The 20,038-nt window shown below is 49.0% G+C and overlaps 1 protein-coding gene across 1 annotated transcript in view; it reads right to left on the reverse strand.

Moving 5' to 3' along the window:
- The window catches only part of kl-3 (dynein heavy chain 8, axonemal kl-3), an 895,452-nt gene that overhangs the window by 43,736 nt on the left and 831,678 nt on the right, over positions 1 to 20,038 (reverse strand). The window lies entirely within an intron of this gene.

The following is a 20,038-nucleotide window of genomic DNA, read 5'->3' on the forward strand; positions in this document are numbered from 1 at the left end:
ATTTATCTGTCCATTCGAATTTAACATTCTTTTTACATAATCTAGTTATGTGTCATAAGTAATCGGAAAAATTTTTAATAAAACGTCTGTAGTAATTGCAAAATGCAACGAATCTTCTAGCGCTGTCTGCGTCCGTTGGGACTGGGTATTTTTCTATTACATCGTATTTTTTATTGTCTGGCAAAATACCTCTGTCAGTATACTTGTGTCCAAGGAAGGTCACTTCGCATCAGTATACTTGTGTCCAAGGAAGGTCACTTCGTGTCTGAAAACTGTGCTCTTTTCTGGGTGCAATTTAAGGTTGTGCTTCCTGCATAAATTAAAAACGTTTGTAAGATTTTTAATCATATGTTTTTCTGAACAACCGATGACAATTAGGTCATCCATATACAAGAATGCCTGTGAAGGTTCGATACCTGAAAATGCAATTGTCATCATTGTTTGGAATGAATTTGGCGCAATTTTTAAACCATAAGGTAATCCCGTGAAGCGATATGAGCCATTGCTCGTGCAAAAGTATGTTATATTTCTAGACGTTCTTCGAGTTCTGTTTGATGAAATCCTGACATTAGATCTAAACATGAAAAGTATTTAGCTCTACCTAATTGGTCAAGAATATCGTATATTCTTGGTAGTGGAAATTTATCTGATAAAATATTTTTGTTAACTTGGCGGTAATAAATTACTTAACGCCATCCTTTAGTGTCTCAATTTGGTAATGATTTTTTCGGGATGATTAGTAATGGACTGTTCTATTCAAAAACGGAAGGTTCTACTATTTTGTCTTTAATTAATTTGTCTACTTGTTTTTCTACTTCGTCTTTTTGACTGTGGGGAATTCTATAATTCTTTATGTATACTGGTTCATCATCTTTCATTCTTATTATACCCGTTACTCGTAGAGTAAAAGGGTATACTAGATTCGTCGGAAAGTATGTAACAGGCAGAAGGAAGCGTTTCCGACCCCATAAAGTATATATATTCTTCATCAGGATCACTAGCCGAGTCGATCTAGCCATGTCCGTCTGTCCGTCTGTCCGTCTGTCTGTCCGTCCGGATGAACGCTGAGATCTCGGAAACTATGGGAGCTAGGCTATTGAGATTAGGCGTGCAGATTCCTGAGCTTCTTACGCAGCGCAAGTTTGTTTCAGCAATGTGCCACGCCCACTCTAACGCCCACAAACCGCCCAAACCTGTGACGGCCACAGTTTTCATGCTAGATAAAAAATTTTAACTGAAATGTATTGGTCTCGTTAATACCTATCGATTGATCCAAAAAAATTTTGCCACGCCCACTCTAACGCCCATAACGCTTAAATCTGTTTACCGCCGGTAGGTGGCGTATTTAAATCTCGATTTGCTGCTTGCATATCTCCATTTCCCTTTGGTCCCTTTAACTGAGTAACGGGTATCTAATAGTCGAGGTAGCGTTCTTCCTTGTTTTTTGTTTGTAAAAATTATTAGTTGATATTGATTCGGATTCTTTTCGTTAAGAATTTCCTTAAACTGATGTGGAAAATTTTTGTTAAAATTCTCTAAAATTTCTTCTTTGTTTACATTTTTATTAGATTTAATAATGTCGTAATCATCCAATGGTTCAACTTTCAGTGTATTTAATTGAATGATTGCAGTTTTATAAGTTGTATTCAAAATTCGGACAAAAGAGAATCTCCAATGGAATATCCAATGAATACGCCATTTTGGATTTCTTGGTTTGGGATTAATATATGGTTGCTGAATTTATAGCAATTTTTCGGACTACTTCGGGTCTTGCTGGTAAAATTGTCAAATTATTTTCTAGTATATGATTTATTGGGATATGAATCGGATTATAGAGGTTATCTGGTCTCAGCATGAGCCAATCGTTTTCTGATTTTAAATCTATTTGACAATTGTATTTTTTCATAAAATCTATGCGTAAAATTCCATGTGGTATAGCATAGTTGGTTGAAAGAAGTTCTATTGGTAATAATCCCTTTGAGTTGGTTGTTCCTTCACCAACACCTGATATTTGGGTAATATTTGTGTAATCAACATTGTTAAACGAGTCCGAAGTTTCTTTTATTAAAGATATGTCTACACCTGTGTCAACTAGTAATGTATATAATTTATTTGTGTATTCATTTTTGATAGAAATGAAAAGATTGAAATTAAGATTGATAGTATGAACCGTATTCATTACTGTGTTTTTTATAAGGGTCTTTATTGGTTTTCCGACGTGGTTTGTACCTGTCGGACATTATTATTATTCTGTCTGTTGGTGTTCGTGTTTTATTGTTGTTATTATATCTGTTGTTGTTGGTGTTTTTACCACGGTTGTTTCCTCTATAATAACCACGACCTCTATAGTTGTTGTTGGTCTGATTATTCTAGTTTCGGCTATAACCGTTATTTTGGTTATAGCCATTATATTGGTAATATCCGTTATGCTGATAATTACCTCGGTTATTGCCCCTACCGCGGTAATTATTTCTGAAGTTGTTACCGCGATAGTTGTTTCCTCTTTGTGTGTACAGTATTGAATTTGCATTGCCTGTCATTTCAGTACTGCATTGTATGTACTTAGTGACGGCTTCATTCATAGTTGTGAAGTTGCCTGCCTCTAAAATTGTTTTTAGGCGGCCATGGTCACAATTTTTAACCATTGTGGTAATGGCGTCTTTTGTGCTGAATTTGTCAGCGCGTTCGGCTGGTAGGCCTTCAAGGAGCTTTCGTAAGCTGTCTATTTCTGATGTAAATTTCTCGGCTGTTTTGCCTTTCTGGCTTCTTTTCGCCATTTTCCCTTAGACTACGTCGGATGTTTCGCCGACCATAGTGACTTGCAATTTCTTTATTATTGAATTTATTGTTGTTTCGTTCTGTACTTTGTATAGTGTAGATCCTATTATTTTGGATTTAATGACTTTTACAGCCAAATCTTCGAATGTGCCTTTAGTCAAGTTATCCAACTTCAAGGCTGTTATGAATCTTTGAAGATGTATCTTTTGTCCGTTAAATGCCGGGATGGCATTTGAGATATCTTTTATATATGCCCTTTGGGCTGCTGGATCTGCCATTATGATTTCTTTTGTGTCTGGCAAGCTTACATCTGATTCTATATCTTCTTCTTCTTCTGCTTCTGTTACTGTTATAACTGCAGGAATTGTTACATCATGTAGATCTTTTTCTTTTATTTCAATTCCTTCGCTCGAATCGGAAGGGGTATGTCTTGAACTTTTGTCAAAGGTGTATTTAAAATTGTCGGTATCGATATATTTCAATTATACCTATCTTTGACAGCTATTAGATTAATTTAGTTAATTTAGATATTTTGACCAATTCTTTTTCTTTATTGCTGCCATATTTTATTGTACTAGGGTTCTTGCCGTATTGAAAGAATCTACAAGAATCTTTGCTATATACATATACATATGTAAGATTTATCAAATGTGTCCTTTAATTCTCGTATACAGAAGATAATTGCTTCCATTCCGAACTAAAATTTTATTTATTTTTTTGATTTAATTGTGCCTAATTTTTAGCACATTTATGTGCCCTAACACTGGGTGTATGCTATTTCCGAGAATAGGAACCACGGACACGAACACGAGAAATTTGTGGCCGTCACCACCAATTGGCCCAAGAGGGCCAATAACAAAAATAATCAGCAATAAGCCCGTTAGCAACAACAATAAAGACAAGTGATACCGCTATAGTCGAGTACCTCGACTATCAGATACACGTTACTCAGCTTAAGGGACCAAAGGGAAACGGAGATATGCAAGCAGTAAAGCGAGGTTGAAGTGCGCCACCTACCCGCGATCTCAATGTATGGTTATGTGGGCGGTAGACAGATTAAGGCGTTATGGCCGTTAGAGTGGGCGTGGCAAACTTTTTTTTGGGTCAATCGATAGGTATTGACGAGACTAATACATTTCAGTTAACATTTTTTTCTAGCATGAAAATTGTGGGCGCCACAGGCTCAGGCGGTTTGTGGGCGTGGCAAACTTTTTCTTGGATCAATCGATAGGTATTGACGAGACTAATACATTTCAGTTAACATTTTTTTCTAGCATGAAAATTGTGGGCGCCACAGGCTCAGGCGGTTTGTGGCCGTGGCAAACTTTTTCTTGGATCAATCGATAGGTATTGATAAGGACAATACATTTCAGTTAAAATTTGTATTCTAGCATCAAAACTGTGAGAGCCACAGTTTTGGGCGGTTTGTGGGCGTTAGAGTGGAAGTGGCACATTGCTGAAACAAACTTTCGCTGCGTAAGAAGCTCAGGAATCTGCATTCCAAATCTCAATTACTTGCTTACTTATTAGATTTGTACGTAATTTGATCAATAATTTAGATAATTTTGACCAATTGGTTTTATTTATCGCTGCCCTATTTTCATGTACTAAAGTTCTTGCTGTATTGAAAGAATCTACAAGAATCTTTGCATGTTTATTAATAGTGTCTTTATGTATTGTCTTCTATTGTCTTCTTCTTCTTCTATTTATAGCTCTTTTTGATACACACTTATTGTGGTACATATAGGCTTTATACAAAATGTATGCACTCATAATAAAAACAATTATTGATAAAGCTGCCTATTTAATTCTTTTATTTTTAAATTTAGGAAGTTCTTCTGACCTCCTCTCCTTTTTCTGTTATTATTTCTTTTGTCTTAGGCATTTATGTGTATTTAATTATTTAACTTTTTTTTTAATTTTCTGATATATGTGTATAACATTTGACATTCCTTCTTATCCTGTTCTAGTCCTTGGCCTATGGTTTTAGACGGCGCTGGTCCTGGCACAGGCGGTGATTGCTTTCATTTAGTTTTATTTTATGTTGTTTGGCGTATGGTTTTAGGCGGCGCCGGTGCTGGTCTTCGCACAGGCTGTGATTGTTTTATTTTAAATAGTGGGCGCTTGCTTTTCCTCCTGACCAGTAGAGTCTCTCATTAATAGCATTTTCTCTGCATTTTCTCTAACATTTCTTGGTTATAACATCTGTGCTAAACCATTTTCTTTAATGTTGGTGCATTTTTTTTTTTTTTTGTTCTCCACTTTTGTTTGTATTCGTCTCATTCATTAGATAGATTTATGGGTCCAACATCGCTGTCACGGTCGCCATGTTATAATTGCCATTACTTTTCATTAAAAATTGTCATTTGTTATAATTGCCATATTCAGGAATTGTCAAATGGAGAATGACTTACAGCTAGCTATTTGCGGTTGCGCTGCCTGCAAACATTGGCAGCGGCCGTCATGTTTATATCGAAGCATAAGCTCACAATTGTATTTGGGCTGGTAGCACAGAGAGCGCGAGAGAAGTTGTATATGCATGCCTTGTATGTTTCTGCACTCAGGCCTTGGAAACATGCTAACACTAGCACTTCCCATAAGTTGGGGTCTGAGGCGCATTCATATTTCGGCTGTCCGCAAAAGTTTAGCGGACGGCACTTTGTATTTGTTTAAGTACACTGTAACACAATGTTGGTGTCGGTACAGTGGGTACTCGAAACAATGATACATGCATACTACAATGGTTGTCAATTAGCCTTTCCAGGGTCTTCAACAAGAAGAAAGAGAGACTAATCGGGCGGAAGTCCTTTGGGTTGGTGTGCGAGGGTTTGCCGGCTTTCGGTATAAAGATTACCTTAACGTCCAGCCACCGTGTTGGAATGTGGTTTAGAGCAAGGCAGCCTTGGAAGATGGCTGTCAGCCAGGGTAGGGAAATATCTAGTGTCCGTTGTAGCTGGGCCGGGAAGAACCCATCTGGGCCGGGAGATTTGAAGGGCTTAAAAGAGTTAACAGCCCATTGAATGCGACCAGGGTTTGAGATGTTGTCTATACTCTGGTCATCTAAGTTCTCCTCTATGTAGAGGTCCTGCACAGCATAGGTGTTTTTAGGGAAGTGGGTGTCTAACAGTAGTTCGAGGGTTTCCTGACTGTTTACCGTCCAGCTGTCAGCATTGGTTTTTAGATAGCCAATGGTTGCTGGAGATTTTGCTAAAACTCTTCTGAGTCTTGATGCTTGCTAGTGATGAAGGTTGGGTCATTACATTTGTTGAAGGAGATAGTCGTAGAGAAACTCACCCCTTTCGTTTGTGTTTGTACTTCCCCATTGTGTGTGGTGTGAGTTAGCGTCCCCACCCAGGATGAGTTCCTTAGATGAGTGAGTACGTATGAGTTGTTGTGTAGTGATGTTTGGTAGTGACCCTTCGTAGTCGTGAGCCAGATAGAATGATGCTATGGTGTGATGAGTGTTTTCGTTTACCTCCAGTCTGACCATGGTGAGGTCGCCTTCGCTAAACTGTGGAATAAGAAATGTGTTAAAGTGTGTTCTTAAGATTGCAGGTTCTGGTTTTACCCTTATCCTTGGGGTTGATAAGCCACAGATGTTGTTACCAACAATCCGCCTGTTGAAAGGCGGGTGAGAAGGACAGCGGATGCTGCCTTGCTGTGGTGCAGGTTAATCTGCAGACTGCACAATTTTTGGGACCGCGGTCGGGCTGGGTACCCTCCGGTTCCCTGAGTGCACAGCTGCTTCAGGCTCTCTGTCAGCTGCGAGTCGGTTGACACGTAGCCGGTGAGGGTGGCCTCCTCATGCTTCAATTCGTCGTCGCTCGGGAGTTCGTACGACGCACAGGCAGCCAGGTTGTCTGCCGCTAGCTTATCTGTGTCATAGATGCGCAGTTGCACCTTATCGAACCTGGGTTCTCGACCCTAACGGGTCTAAGCAATGTATTTAATAAATCCAGAGGTTTCGCGAAGTTGCACATTCACACCTGCTCTGTAAGCAAACACTGTCCAAACAAAATCGGCCACAATTTTCATGCTAGAAAAAATTTCATCACCTATCAATTGATCCAAAAAAGTTTCGACTTACCTGATTACCATCCTGCTGCTTTAAGCAACCAACGACTTTCATGGTATCTGCATGAGTTGTTACTTTGGGCACCGTAACATTACGTTTGACTCATCCCACAGCTCCAGTTCTGCTTACCAAAAGCATTCATTTAAAGTTTGAGAATACGTTAAGATCGTATCGACTTTAAGGCTTCTAATCATTCGCTTTAACAGATAAAATAATTTTATATAACATTAGAATGTACCAGCTATCCTGAGGGAAATTTAGGAAGGAATCAGCTACTAGATGGTTCGATTGGTCTATACTTAATTCTGACAATCGATTTGCACGTCAGAAATGTTTCGGTCTTCCATTAGGAATTCCCCTGACTTTAACAGGATCAAGTATAATCATTATGCATAATAACTACATAGAAAGCCCACAAATCTCAGCAGCAGCAGCAACAGAATTCGGGTATTAACGGCGCGCCGAGGAGCGGTTGGAGAAGAAGAGAGTTTGGAGACCAACGTGGGAGAATAAGAGAGATTGAAGACCAAGGATGGAGAACAACAGAGTTTGGAGATCAAGGATGGAGAATGAGAGAGTTTGGAGACCAAGGAACGGAGAATGAGAGATTGGAGACATGGCGGGCAGAGTGCTGTGTGCAAAAGGGGTTAACTCCACCGGACTTTGCACTCTGGCGTGAAATTAGGACCGGGAGAAGAAGTGCCACATTTCGGCAGAGGAGCGGCACACAGGCATGCCACATGCACCACGGGAACCAGGGAACCAGCGGGACGGCAGCATTGGGCAGAACATCGGTTGAAAGCTGTGCGTAAAGCTCAAGTGGGTTAAACAAGAGCCCCGGACTTTGGACCGCGAAGGGAACATATCGGTTCCCGGAGGCCCTATATAAGGCCGCAGAGCGCTGGCAGCTGGATGAGTCGATCACGAGGAGTCAAACCTTCAAGTACCAAGAAAACAGTCAGTCAAGCACGTAATCTACGAGGGAGCCACAACCAAGCGAGTCGTCGGAAGCAGCGCCGTGGGAAGCCACGTCGAGACGTTCGGGATTGGGACATCAGGAGTCTTCGAATTGAGACAGAAGTGGCTGAGTTCCGGAAGGCATCACACGGCTAAGTCAAGGCGTTTGTTTTCCAACTTTGTCACGACCACACCCTGGCGAGTCGCCCGGCGGGTCTGTCAGAGACAAGCAAAGAAGTCCTAAGACGAACAACAGTCAGACAAGCAAGTAATCTACGAGGGAGCTACAACCAAGCGAGTCGTCGGAAGCAGCGCTGTGGGAAGCACGCAAGGAGTAAGATCGCCACGTCGAGACGTTCGGGATTGGGACATCAGGAATCTCCGAATTGAGACACAAGTGGCTGAGATCCGGAAGGTATCACACGGCTAAGTCAAGGCCTTTGTTTTCCAACTTTGTCACGACCACACCCTGGCGAGTCGCCCGGCGGGTCTGTCAGAGACAAGCAGAGCGCTGGCAGCTCGATCAGTCGATCACGAGGAGTCAAACCATTAAAATCAGTCAAGATACCAAAGTAAACCGTAAGTTAACCAAGTAAACTACAAGGGAGACATAACAAGGCGAGTCGTCTTAGCAGCGCCGTGAGAAGCCTACAAGGAGCAAGATCGCCACGTCGAGACGTGATTGAGCCATCAGGAATCTCCGAATTGAGACACAAGTGGCTGAAGTCCGGAAGGCATAACACCCTGCCGAATCGCCCACCGGGTCTGTCAGTGTAGGGCGAAAGAGGCCTGCGACGAGGAACCGTGAGCTCGGGAAGGGAAAGTTGTCCCAAACCCAGCGTACCTTGCCCGACAGTACCTGGCGCGAAGGACGAGCGGTGTATCAAGAGGCGTTGTCCTGGAGAGCCCTGCGATTACCGGCGAAGTCTCCGAACATCAACTGTCCCAAAACCCCGAGTGCCAGAAACGCCAAGCTACCAGTCAGAAAGGGCGAGCGATCGACCAGTTGAGGCATTCAAGAGGCGTTGTCCTGGAGAAGTCCAGCTGTCCGTCAAGTCCCGGAACGGCGGTTGCCCAAAAAACAGCGCAGAGGACATCGGCAGCGACGCCAGCAGACATCACAGGCAGCATCGTCACCATCGCCGAACGGAGCTCATTGGGGAGCTTACAGCAAAGTGATCGGCTAGGCAGCTTCCTGGCGTTAGAATTGACTGTCAGCTCGATCTGAACAAGAACCAGAGCCGGAAGATACCGAAGCCAGCCCAGCCACACACAAGCTGTACTAATACCATGAAAATAAATCCCACTGTTACCATTTGAACCCTTTGTTTTCTCACTGATCTACGGGGCAGTCACGTCATATAAATTTGGTGGACGAACACACAATCTTCTGAGCTATATCTGAAAAATCAGTTCGTTACATCTGGAGACCAACGTGATTGTCCCAACAGTGAGAGCAACACAATAAAAATGGGAAAGAGGTGGATTACCGCCTTAAGAAGGAGGACTTCGCCCATGTCGCGCAGAGGCTTAATGTCGCCCTGGAGTGCAGGCTAGACGACATGAGGAAGACACTGTCGGAACACTACTCAAAAACTCAACATTTGGGCCGAGCTGGAGGCGACATACCACGACAGAGCCGGCCCAAGCATTACGTTAACGCACGCTGAAGGGGACAACCTGGTGGCAAGCCTGAGCATTGACAACATACAAAAAGAGGCCCACAGGAGAGAATCAAGCCAAGATAAGAAAACAGCAGCGCTGACCCCGAGACCAAGCCAGTCAGATAATGCAAAGGTCGCTAAACAGGTCTACGAATGGTCGTTCAGGTTCGGCGGAAAAGCCATTTGAGATCCTGGAGCAGGTAGAATGGTCCGCCAATGATCCCCCGAGCGATGCCGTAATTGCTTAAGGTAAGGGCTTTGAAGTGGTTCATCGCCAACAAAAAGCAATGGAGAACCTGGGCGGAGTTCATAGAAAGCTTCCACACCTATTTTCGACCAAAGAACTCGAAAAACAACAGGAAGCTTTCGCACAGCAGCACAAGTTCTCAAAGGCCAAGTCGGCATCACCAACGCAGGTCACATGCAGAAGATGCGAAGAGACAGAAAACCAGGAGACACGGGGGACACCACCACACCTAGCCAGACGGCAGCAGGCAACAGACGCACCACGCGGAGGCCAATGGACACCACACCCACAGGAACAGAGACTGCCAAACAATACCATGTGGAGGTCAAGCAACACACAGAGGCCACAAGATGCCCCCCATATCATAGACCCGCAGGAGGCCTGTCGGAAATGTGGTGGGAACGGACACTGGGCTAGAGGCTGTTTTTCCCCTGGATATGCGGCAAGGTGGGTGTCAGGAGCGTCGATTGCTTCCAATGATCGGGAAATGGCCAGCGATCACAGCCGCAGAGAGGCGAGCGGTGATCGCACAACGCTACCTCTCCAAACTAACGGGCAAGCTAATCAAGGAGGAGCAGCATTGTCAGCAGCTGTGATGATTGGTGGGAACAGCTACAAAGCCACAATCGACAGCGGAGCAACAGCCAGCTTCGTTAGCGAAGAAATGGCGGGCAATATTGCTGCTCTAGGAAGGATTACAAGGACGAGACGGCAAGTTAGGTTGGCAAACGGAAGATGCGGCGGAATTAATGCGCAGCTTGATGTAGAGGTCAAACTCGGCAATAAACAAGTGACAATGAGCCTGTTGATTTTACTCGAAAAAGTAGATCCGTTGGTGTTGGATTGGAACTTCCTAAAACAAGTCGGAAGCGAGATAAGGTGTGCTGGACACGAGATTACACGAGTTACTACCCCAAGAATACAAAAATCCAAGGGGAAATCAACGCAAAGGTGGACGAGCATTCAAAGAGCCCATACAACTCCCTCATCGTGATGGTGAAAACTTTGGAACTTCCTAAAACAAGTCGGAAGCGAGATAAGGTGTGCTGGACACGAGATTACACGAGTTACTACCCCAAGAATACAAAAATCCAAGGGGAAATCAACGCAAAGGTGGACGAGCATTCAAAGAGCCCATACAACTCCCTCATCGTGATGGTGAAAAAGAAGACAGGCAAGTGGAGACTGTGTGTCGACTTCAGACATTCAACGCGAAGTCAGTGAAGGATGCCTACCCAATTCCCTGCATAAACTACCTGGATCAACTAAGGGAAGCGCAGATCGCACCTGAAGAAAATAGCAGGCGTTCACGGTACCAGGCAAAGGTCTATTCCAGTGGAGGGTAATGCCGCTCAGACTTCATTCGGCGTCGGCAACGTTTCAACAAGTTTTGGAAGAAGTAATTGGCCCAGAGATGTCACCTCACGCATTCGCTTACCAGGATGACATAAAAGTGATCGGTCGCACGCTATAAGAACACAATAGAAACCTTAGAGAAGTGTTCCGGCGTCTTAAGGAAGCAAACCTGAGGCTGAATCCAGAATAAGGCCAGTTCTTTAAGACGGAACTACCGAACCTGGAACATCGAGTGACTAGGGAAAGAATAGGAACAGATCCGAAAAAAATAGCCGCCATCGACCTTTCAAGAACTCCGGCAATACCTAGGGGTAGCGACGCGGTACCGCCAGATTTTTCTAGAATTGTCAAACCCCTGAATGACCTGCTACGCAAAGGCAGAAAGTGGGAGTGGACCCCAGAGCACCAGATGGCGTTTGAGGAACTAAAGGCAAGACTCGTGGCAGACCCGGTGCTGGCATGCCCAGACTTCAGTAGAACTTTCACACTGCAAACATGCGCCAGCGACTACGGGATCGGAGCAACACTGACCCAGGACACCGAAAAGGGCGAAAAAGTTAGCTCCTATTCGAGACGAACACTGAACGGCGCGGAAAAAAAACTATTCAACAACGGAGAAGGGGTGCTTGGTGATCGTCTGGGCGATCCGAAAGCTCAGGCCATATCTGGAAGGGTACCACTTTAAGGTAGTAACCACATATCCCTGACGTGAATCAATAAAAGCCCTTCAGGAAGGTTCACCAGATGGGCCCTGGAGCTACAGCACCACCACTACCAGAGACGCCATGAGGATTTAAAGAGGCATCGGCAACAATTGCTTCAGGAGGGTGCAGCTGGATCAAGGACATGGGCGAAAAGATAAGAACCCAACCGCAGAAGTACCCGGACTATGTTATGGATGGTGAGACACTGTACAGAAACATACCACACCGAGCAGGCAGTGTCGCGTCATGGAAGATATGCGTCCCAAAGTCGCTACGGGATACAGTGTTGAGGGAAAACCACGACGCACCGTCTGCGGGACACGTAGGAAGCCGGAGCACAATTGCACGGTTGGCTTAAGCCCAGTCAAATGCAGCCGGCCGGGAAAATGTTGACCCAAGTGGCGGAAGAACCATGGGCCACGGTATCTGCAGACTTCGTTGGACCCCTACCAACATCTTAGCACGGAAACCAAATGATGCTGGTCATGATAGACAGACTTTCGAAATGGACGGACCTAGTGCCCCTGCGCAGTGCGACAGCAGAGTCGCTCAAGAAGGCGTTTAGGGAGCGCATAATCGCAATCATAATCATAACGGACAACAGAGTATCAGACAACAATTCACCGCACCATATATACCCCAAAAGAATCCGACCGAACGAGCAAACAGAACAGTCAAGACTATGATTGCGCAATTCGCAGGGCAGGACCAGAGAAACTGGGACGAGAAGTGGCCAGAGATTATTCTAGCAGTGAACACGAGCACATCGGAGTCCACCGGCCATACACCGGCGTTTCTTACCCAGGGTAGGGAACCGCGTCTACCCAGTAGCTTATATGATAAGGAAACCCTAGGAACCGGACGAGCTACGGAGACCCCTGAGGAAAATGCCAACAAACTAAGAGAGGTATTCGAGATCGTGCGGCGAAATATGGAAAAGGCGTCCCAGGACCAAGCCAGACACTACAATCTGAGAAGGAGACAGTGGTCACCAGCGGTGGGCGATATAGTGTGGGCCAAGGAACATCACCTGTCCAAAGCGGCAGAAGGATTCGCTGCAAAACTAGCCCCGAGGTACGATGGCCCTTACCAGGTGGTAGATTTCGTCTCTCCAGTGATCTGCAAAATTCGCCACACAGTCGAAGAGAGAAAGGACAGTTCACGTTGGCGAGCTCAAGCAACAACAAAACGAGCAGACAGCAGAAACGTCAGGTACGAGGCGACAGGATTAGGCGTCAGGCCGAAGCGATAGTCATCAATACGCCACACGGAAAGGACAATCAGCGTAGCACAAGGACATGGATAAGGATTTCACGTTGATCCAGACTGCGAGGCTACAGGATTATGCGTCAGGCCTAAGCGAGAGTCATCCACAAGCCACGCAGAAAGATCAACCATAAGGATAGGTCGCAAGGACATGGTTAAGGAATTCACATTGATCCAGTCTGCGAGGCCACAGGATTATGCGTCAGGCTTAAGCGAGAGTCATCCACATGCCATGCAGAAAGGACAATTACAAGGATAGGTCACAAGGACGTGGATAAGGATGGATGGGGATCCAACCGCAAGGCATCAGGATTCAGCGTCAGGCCTAAGCGAGAGTCATCCACACGCCACGCAGAAAGGACAATTACAAGGATAGGTCACAAGGACGTGGATAAGGATGGGTAGGGATCCAACCGCAAGGCATCAGGATTCAGCGTCGGGCAGTGGCCAGAGTCATCCGCGTTTACGCCAGGCAGAAGGGACACTTACGAGGACGACACGAAGACACGGGTAACATGTAGGGATCCAACCGCAAGGCATCAGGATTCAGCGTCAGGCCTAAGCGAGAGTCATCCACACGCCCCGCAGAAAGGACAATTACAAGGATAGGTCACAAGGACGTGGATAAGGATGGGTAGGGATCCAACCGCAAGGCATCAGGAATCAGCGTCGGGCAGTGGCCAGAGTCATCCGCGTTTACGCCAGGCAGAAGGGACACTTACGAGGACGACACAAAGACACGGGTAACATGTAGGGATCCAACCGCAAGGCATCAGGATTCAGCGCGGGCAGTTGCCAGAGTCATCCGGGCTTAGGCCAAGCGGGAAGGAAACGGACAAGGTCGACAAAACAGTAGCGAAAGCACATCACGTACCCAAAGGACCCCGAAGGATACCCTAAGTGTGCCCGAAATATACCCGAAGGACACCCCAACAACACCTCTAAAGGATACACAAAGGACACCCGAAGGATGCCCTAAGTGTGCCCAAAGGATACCCAAATGACACCCGAAGGATACCCTAAGTGTGCCCAAACTATACCCGAAGGATGCCCTAAGTGTGCCCAAAGGATACCCAAAGGACACCCGAAGGATACCCTAAGTGTGCCCAAACTATACCCGAAGGATACCCTAAGTGTTCCCAAACTATACCCGAAGGACGCCCCAACAATACCTCTAAGTGTACCCAAAGGACACCCGAAGGATACCCTAGGGATAGCCCAACGATCCCCAAGGATACCTAAGGATACCCCAATAGGACTCGAAAGACACCTCAAGGATACCCCAATAATAACCCAAGGACACCAAGGATACCAACCAGGAACGCCCCGAAGCAAGGTGTAGGCCCAAGGACAACTTCCAAGAATACTCACCAAAGGTGATCAAGTTAATTACGGAACCGGGAGGTACAACGCACCGCAGCATCCAGAGGGCAACGGTGATCTGAGGGAATACAACATGTGGTTTACGAAGAAAGGGGGAAGACGGTACAGCAAAGAGAGCTGTACCGTAAGAGAGCGAGCGCCCCCAAAGAAAGAACATAACGGTATCGGGCAAAAGGAAGGCGCGCAACCGAGGTTTCATCTATGGGGAGCCTGGCGACGGTCGAGCACTAAAATTCAGAACACCATCATTAGCACACGCGTCACCAGAGCCGAAACACGCAGGAGGATGGCGGCCCTCCAGGAACCTCGCCCGGGGCAAGGATGGTCGGAGACCCGGCCTACCCGAGCTCCGCGGCGGGCCCTGGAGCGGACTCGAGACGAGGACTCCGCACCGGAACCCGCGGTGAGCTCCGACAGCGACGTGGAGGTGATCGGCGATCCCGCCGTCGAGGAGAGAGAGTGGCGACTCCGGAAGGCGGCGGCGGGCAGTCGGATACCGCGCGGGACGACGGACGTCGGAGGAGAGGAACTCCCGAGGAGCCACTCGGAGGCGGTCTGTCGGGCCACCGAGGAGTCGCAGAAGCGGTTCCGAGACCGGGAGCCGTCGGACGAGGAGCAGCAACGGTCGACGGAGGAGGAGGCGAGAAGGCAGGCGCGGCTGCGGCAGGACCACGAGGCGGCGGCGGCGCGGTGGCATGCCCGCTTGCGAGAGGCGGAGAAAGAAGAGCGACGGCTGTGGGAGGCACCGGTGGAGGACGCGTGGGAGGTGCAGCCCGAGGGACGAGGACGAGGACGAACCACGCGCGCCATCCCCTCCGCGGTGGTTACCCGAGGTGCCACCCACTCCCCGCTACGAGGGGGAGTGGCTCACGGACGGCGCTCGAGACGGCGACGATGGAGCACCGGTGGCCACGCCGCCGTGGAGGCCGGCCCGGCCACCCACGCCGCGATACACGGAGCCGCGACGACCGGAGGAGCAGACGCCGAGCGAGGAGTCGACCGCGCAGCCGATGCCGCAACCGCAGGAGGAGGACGTCCACCAGGCGAGGGCGGAGGAGCCGTCGGTGGTGCGGACGGAGGTGCCGGCCGCGCACGTGAGCCACAGCACACGGGCGTTCGAGGCCGAGGGCATGCGGTGGCGGCAGCAGACGGTGACATGGACGTGGCCCGAGGGGCCCGCGACAGGACCGACGAAGGAAGTGCCCAGGATATGGGAGGAGGGGGCACCCAAGTTGAACCCTCGGGACCCCCGGACGAGGAGCCGACAGGATGCGTGGGTCCCGCCGACACCAAGCACGGGCCCGCCAACACCGGCGACGACAGCAGCGACGGGGGAGGCGGAGGAGTCGCTGGAGAAGGGACCGTGGGTGTGGCGCGAGCCACCGGCCACCCAAAGGCCTCCGCTGCAGCGACAAAATTCGACGCCCGGATCGACGCGCCCGCGGCCGCAGTTCATGCGGCAGGTATCGGCGCCGGAGGAAGGCGGTTGGCGCGAGGTCGCCAGGAGCGAGTGGCCGGTGGGTATTGAGGAAGCACCCGCGGTCGCGACGGCACGGCGGAAGGGCGGCAGGCGGTGCGTCCTGGTCTGCGAAGGCGGGAGGAGGTACCGGGTGAGGCTCGGAGTCGCGGGCATCCGGGTTTTCGCACAATAAATAAACGAAAAAAAAAATCACAAAAACAACACAAGGGTTTTCCAAAGCAACAAGAGAAGGGGTACGGGGCCAAGAGTTTGATTGGGGTGGCTGGAAGAAGAACGGGGCATGCATGGGCCACTCCAGCAACCTGTAAGTCGAATGGTCTTAGTCCAGGAAGAAGAAATGAACGCCAATTACTTACCTGCTGTCCCGGTTGCAAAGTGAATGCGAAGTCCTCTCCGCACCCGCTCTCGAGAGCTGCCAATATGGAGTCCGATGCAGCCGATAGAGGACGAGTGAAGGGCGAGAGAGGACGAAAGGAGAGAGAAGGATAAGATGAGAAGGAGTAGAGGAAATGTAAAAGGAACTTACCCATGAAAAATTGCAAAATCACCACGAGCCAGGGAAGGGGGCGCCTCGATAGGCGGTCGATTGGCACTGGACGATAGTGCGATCGATGGGCACACGACAATGGAAATATCGGCCAAGGTGGAAATATCGCAAACGAGCAGGTGGCAACGCCGCACCGTCGGTATCGATATGCGAATAAATATCGATCACGCACGAATGGTGTGACCAGGCGGAGGAAACATGGAAAGGAGTGAGACGCAGCAATGAGCAGCGAGCTGGGGATCGATAGCCCAGGAGTATCGATGTCCCAGTGGGAACACAGGAAATATCGGCGCGGGAGATTTAAAGTTGCTACGAGGCGGATGACCCCCGCTGTGGAAACTCAAGGGAGTTAAGAGCGTCGAGGGAGCATCGAGGGAGCAATGAGGGAGCGCCGCGGGAATCACAAGGACTCAAAGGCTAGGATAAGCAAGGAAACGCCGGAGAGTAGGAACCAGTCTTAAATGTTTCCCGAAGTAAGGGGGGAATGTGAGAAGTTGAATAACTCCCCACAAATAGAAGCAGCAGCAGATGGCCGGCCGCTTACCAGATACGCGGCGAATTCGCGTAGTAACGGCGCGGCGAGGAGAACGAGAGAGTTTGGAGACCAAGGGTGGAGATCGAGAGAGTTTGGAGACCAACGAAGGAGAGCGAGAGAGTTTGGAGACCAACGAAGGAGAGCGAGAGAGTTTGGAGACCAACGAAGGAGAGCGAGAGAGTTTGGAGACCAATGAAGGAGAGCGAGAGAGATTGGAGACCAAGGATGGAGATCGAGAGAGAATGGAGACTTCGCGGGCAGAGCAAGAGTGCCGTATGCAGAAGGGGATAACGGAACTCCACTGGACTTTGGACTCTCCCGTGAACTTTGGACCGGGAGAGGAAGTGCCACATCTCGGCAGTGGAGCGGCACACAGGCGTGCCACAAGCGGCACGGGAATCAGCGGAACGGCAGCAGTGGGCGGAACATCTATTGGAAGCGGTACATAAAGGACAAGTGGGTCATCCAGGAGGCACGGACTTTGGACCCAGAGTGGAGAGATCCAGCGGGCCGTGCGCAAAAAAGGGAAATAACGGTGCTTGGAGGCCCTATATAAGGCCGCAGAGCGCTGGCAGCTGGATCAGTCGATCACGAGGAGTCAAACCTTCAAGATCAATTAAAGTACCAAATAAACAGTCAGTCAAGCAAATAATCTACGAGGGAGCTACAACCAAGCGAGTCGTCGGAAGCAGCGCCGTGGGAAGCATACAAGGAGCAAGATCGCCACGTCGAGACGTTCGGGATTAGGACATCAGGAATCTCCGAATTGAGACACAGGTGGCTGAGTTCTGAAAGGCATCACGCGGCTAAGTCAAGGCGTTTGTTTTCTAACTTTGTCACGACCACACCCTGGCGAGTCGCCCGGCGGGTCTGTCAGAGACAAGCAAAAGAGTCCTACGACGAAGAGCCGTCAGCTTGGGGAGGAAAGTTGTCTGCGACCCAGCGTACCTTGCCCGACCAAGCAGGACCTGGTGTGACGGACGAGCGGTAGATCGATTTGCGGTTTCAAGAGGCGGCAGCCTGGAGAGCCCTGCGATTACCGGCGAAGTTCCCGAGCAGCGACCGCCCAGCTTTCCGAGCGCCAGAACAACGAGATACTGGTCAGAAGTCAGCGCAGAGGACATCGACAGCGACGCCAGCAGACATTTCCGACAGCCACGTTACCATCGCCGCGCGGAGCTCATTGGGGAGCGCAGGAGCGTCGCGGACGTCACGCATTAGGGTGAAGCCGGGCGGAACGTTCGTCTGCGCTAGGCGTAAAGCGAAGTGAACCGCTAGACAGCCTCCGGGCGGCAGCCTTGACTGTCAGCGCGAACTGAGCAAGAACCTAGCGGGACCGTCCGGGACAGAGCAAGGGACAGGTATTGCCTCGAAAGGCGTCAGCCTGGAGAGCAAGGCTTGTTCACCCTAGTCTGAGAACGGTGACGCTTCCCTAAGCCCACAAGGCCGAACTCTCTGCGGGTCTAAGGCGCTACAAGCGACCCCGAGTCAACGCGTCGGCAAGCAAGCAGAGGCGGCCACTACGAGCGTCCCGAGACCCAGGATCCAGAGGAGGACGAGTCAACGCGTCGAGAAGCCAGAAGGAGGAGCACCAGCAGCCGGCGGAACCAGAACAAGGAGATACAGAAGCCAGCATAGCCACACACCTGCTGTACCAATACCACGAGAATTAATCCCACAGTTACCATTTGAACACTTTGTTTTCTCACTGATCTACGGGCAATCACGTCATATAAATTTGGTGGGACGAACACACAATCTTCTGAGCTAGCCGCACGAATCTCGTAGCGAGCAGACACACAAAATCAGTTCGTTACATCTGGCGCCCAACGTGATTGTCCCAACAGTGAGAACAGCACAGTAAAAATGGGAAAGAAGTGGATTTACCGCCTCAAGAAGGAAGACTTCGCCCATGTCGCACAGAGGCTCAACGTCGCCCTGGAGGGCAGGCTAGACGACATGAGGAAGGCACTATCGGAATACTACTCCGAAACAGAGAACGATCCACAACTCGTCGACATCTGGGCCGAGCTAGAGGCGACATACTACGACAGAGCCGGCCCAAGCATTACGTTAACGAACGCTGAAGGGGACAACCTGGTGGCAAGCCTGAGCGTTGACAACATACAAAAAGAGGCCCACAGGAGAGAATCAAGCCAAGAAAAGAAAGCAGCAGCGCTGATCCCGAGACCAAGCCAGTCGGACTATGCAAAGGTCGCTAAGCAGGTCCGCAAATGGTCGTTCAGGTTCGACGGGGCGGAAAAACCATTCGAGTTCCTGGAGCAGGTAGAATGGTCCGCCAACACGTACGGTTTGGAGCTTGATATGATCCCTCGAGCGATGCCGGAGTTGCTAAAAGGAAGGGCCTTGAAATGGTTCATCGCCAACAATAAGCAATGGAGAACATGGGCAGAATTCATTGAAAGCTTCCACACATATTTCCTGCCAAGAGACTTCTTCACCAGGCTGGCGGATCAGGTCCGGCAAAGGAAGCAAGGCTTCAGCGAGTCGTTCAAGGACTACATGATCGACATGCAGACGATGGTGAGGCCACTTAACTATTCTACGAAAGAGACGTTAAGGGTCATTAAAGAGAATTGCACCCCGAGCCTACGAATGTTCTTAAGAGCATACAAAGTGTCGGACCTGGACACGCTAATGATCCTAGCCGATGAGTACGAAGAACTTGAAAAGGAACGGGAAGTCTTCGCACAGGAGAACAAGTTCTCAAAGACAAAGTCGGCGTCACCAACACAGGTCACATGCAGGAGATGTGAGGAGGAAGATAACCAGGACACACGAGGAAACGACCAATGGTCACCACCACACCAAGCCAGACGACAGCAGGCAACAGACGCACCACGCGGAGGCCATTAGGCACCACCCCCACAGCAACAGAGACAGCCAAACAATACCTTGTGGAGGCCACCAAGCAACACACAGAGGCCACAAGATGCCACCCATATCACAGACCCGCAGGAGGCCTGTCGGAAATGTGGTGGGAACGGACACTGGGCTAGAGGCTGTTTTTCCCCTGGATATGCGG

Source organism: Drosophila suzukii, chromosome Y (genome assembly GCF_043229965.1).
Source record: "Drosophila suzukii chromosome Y, CBGP_Dsuzu_IsoJpt1.0, whole genome shotgun sequence".
NCBI lineage: Eukaryota > Metazoa > Arthropoda > Insecta > Diptera > Drosophilidae > Drosophila > Drosophila suzukii.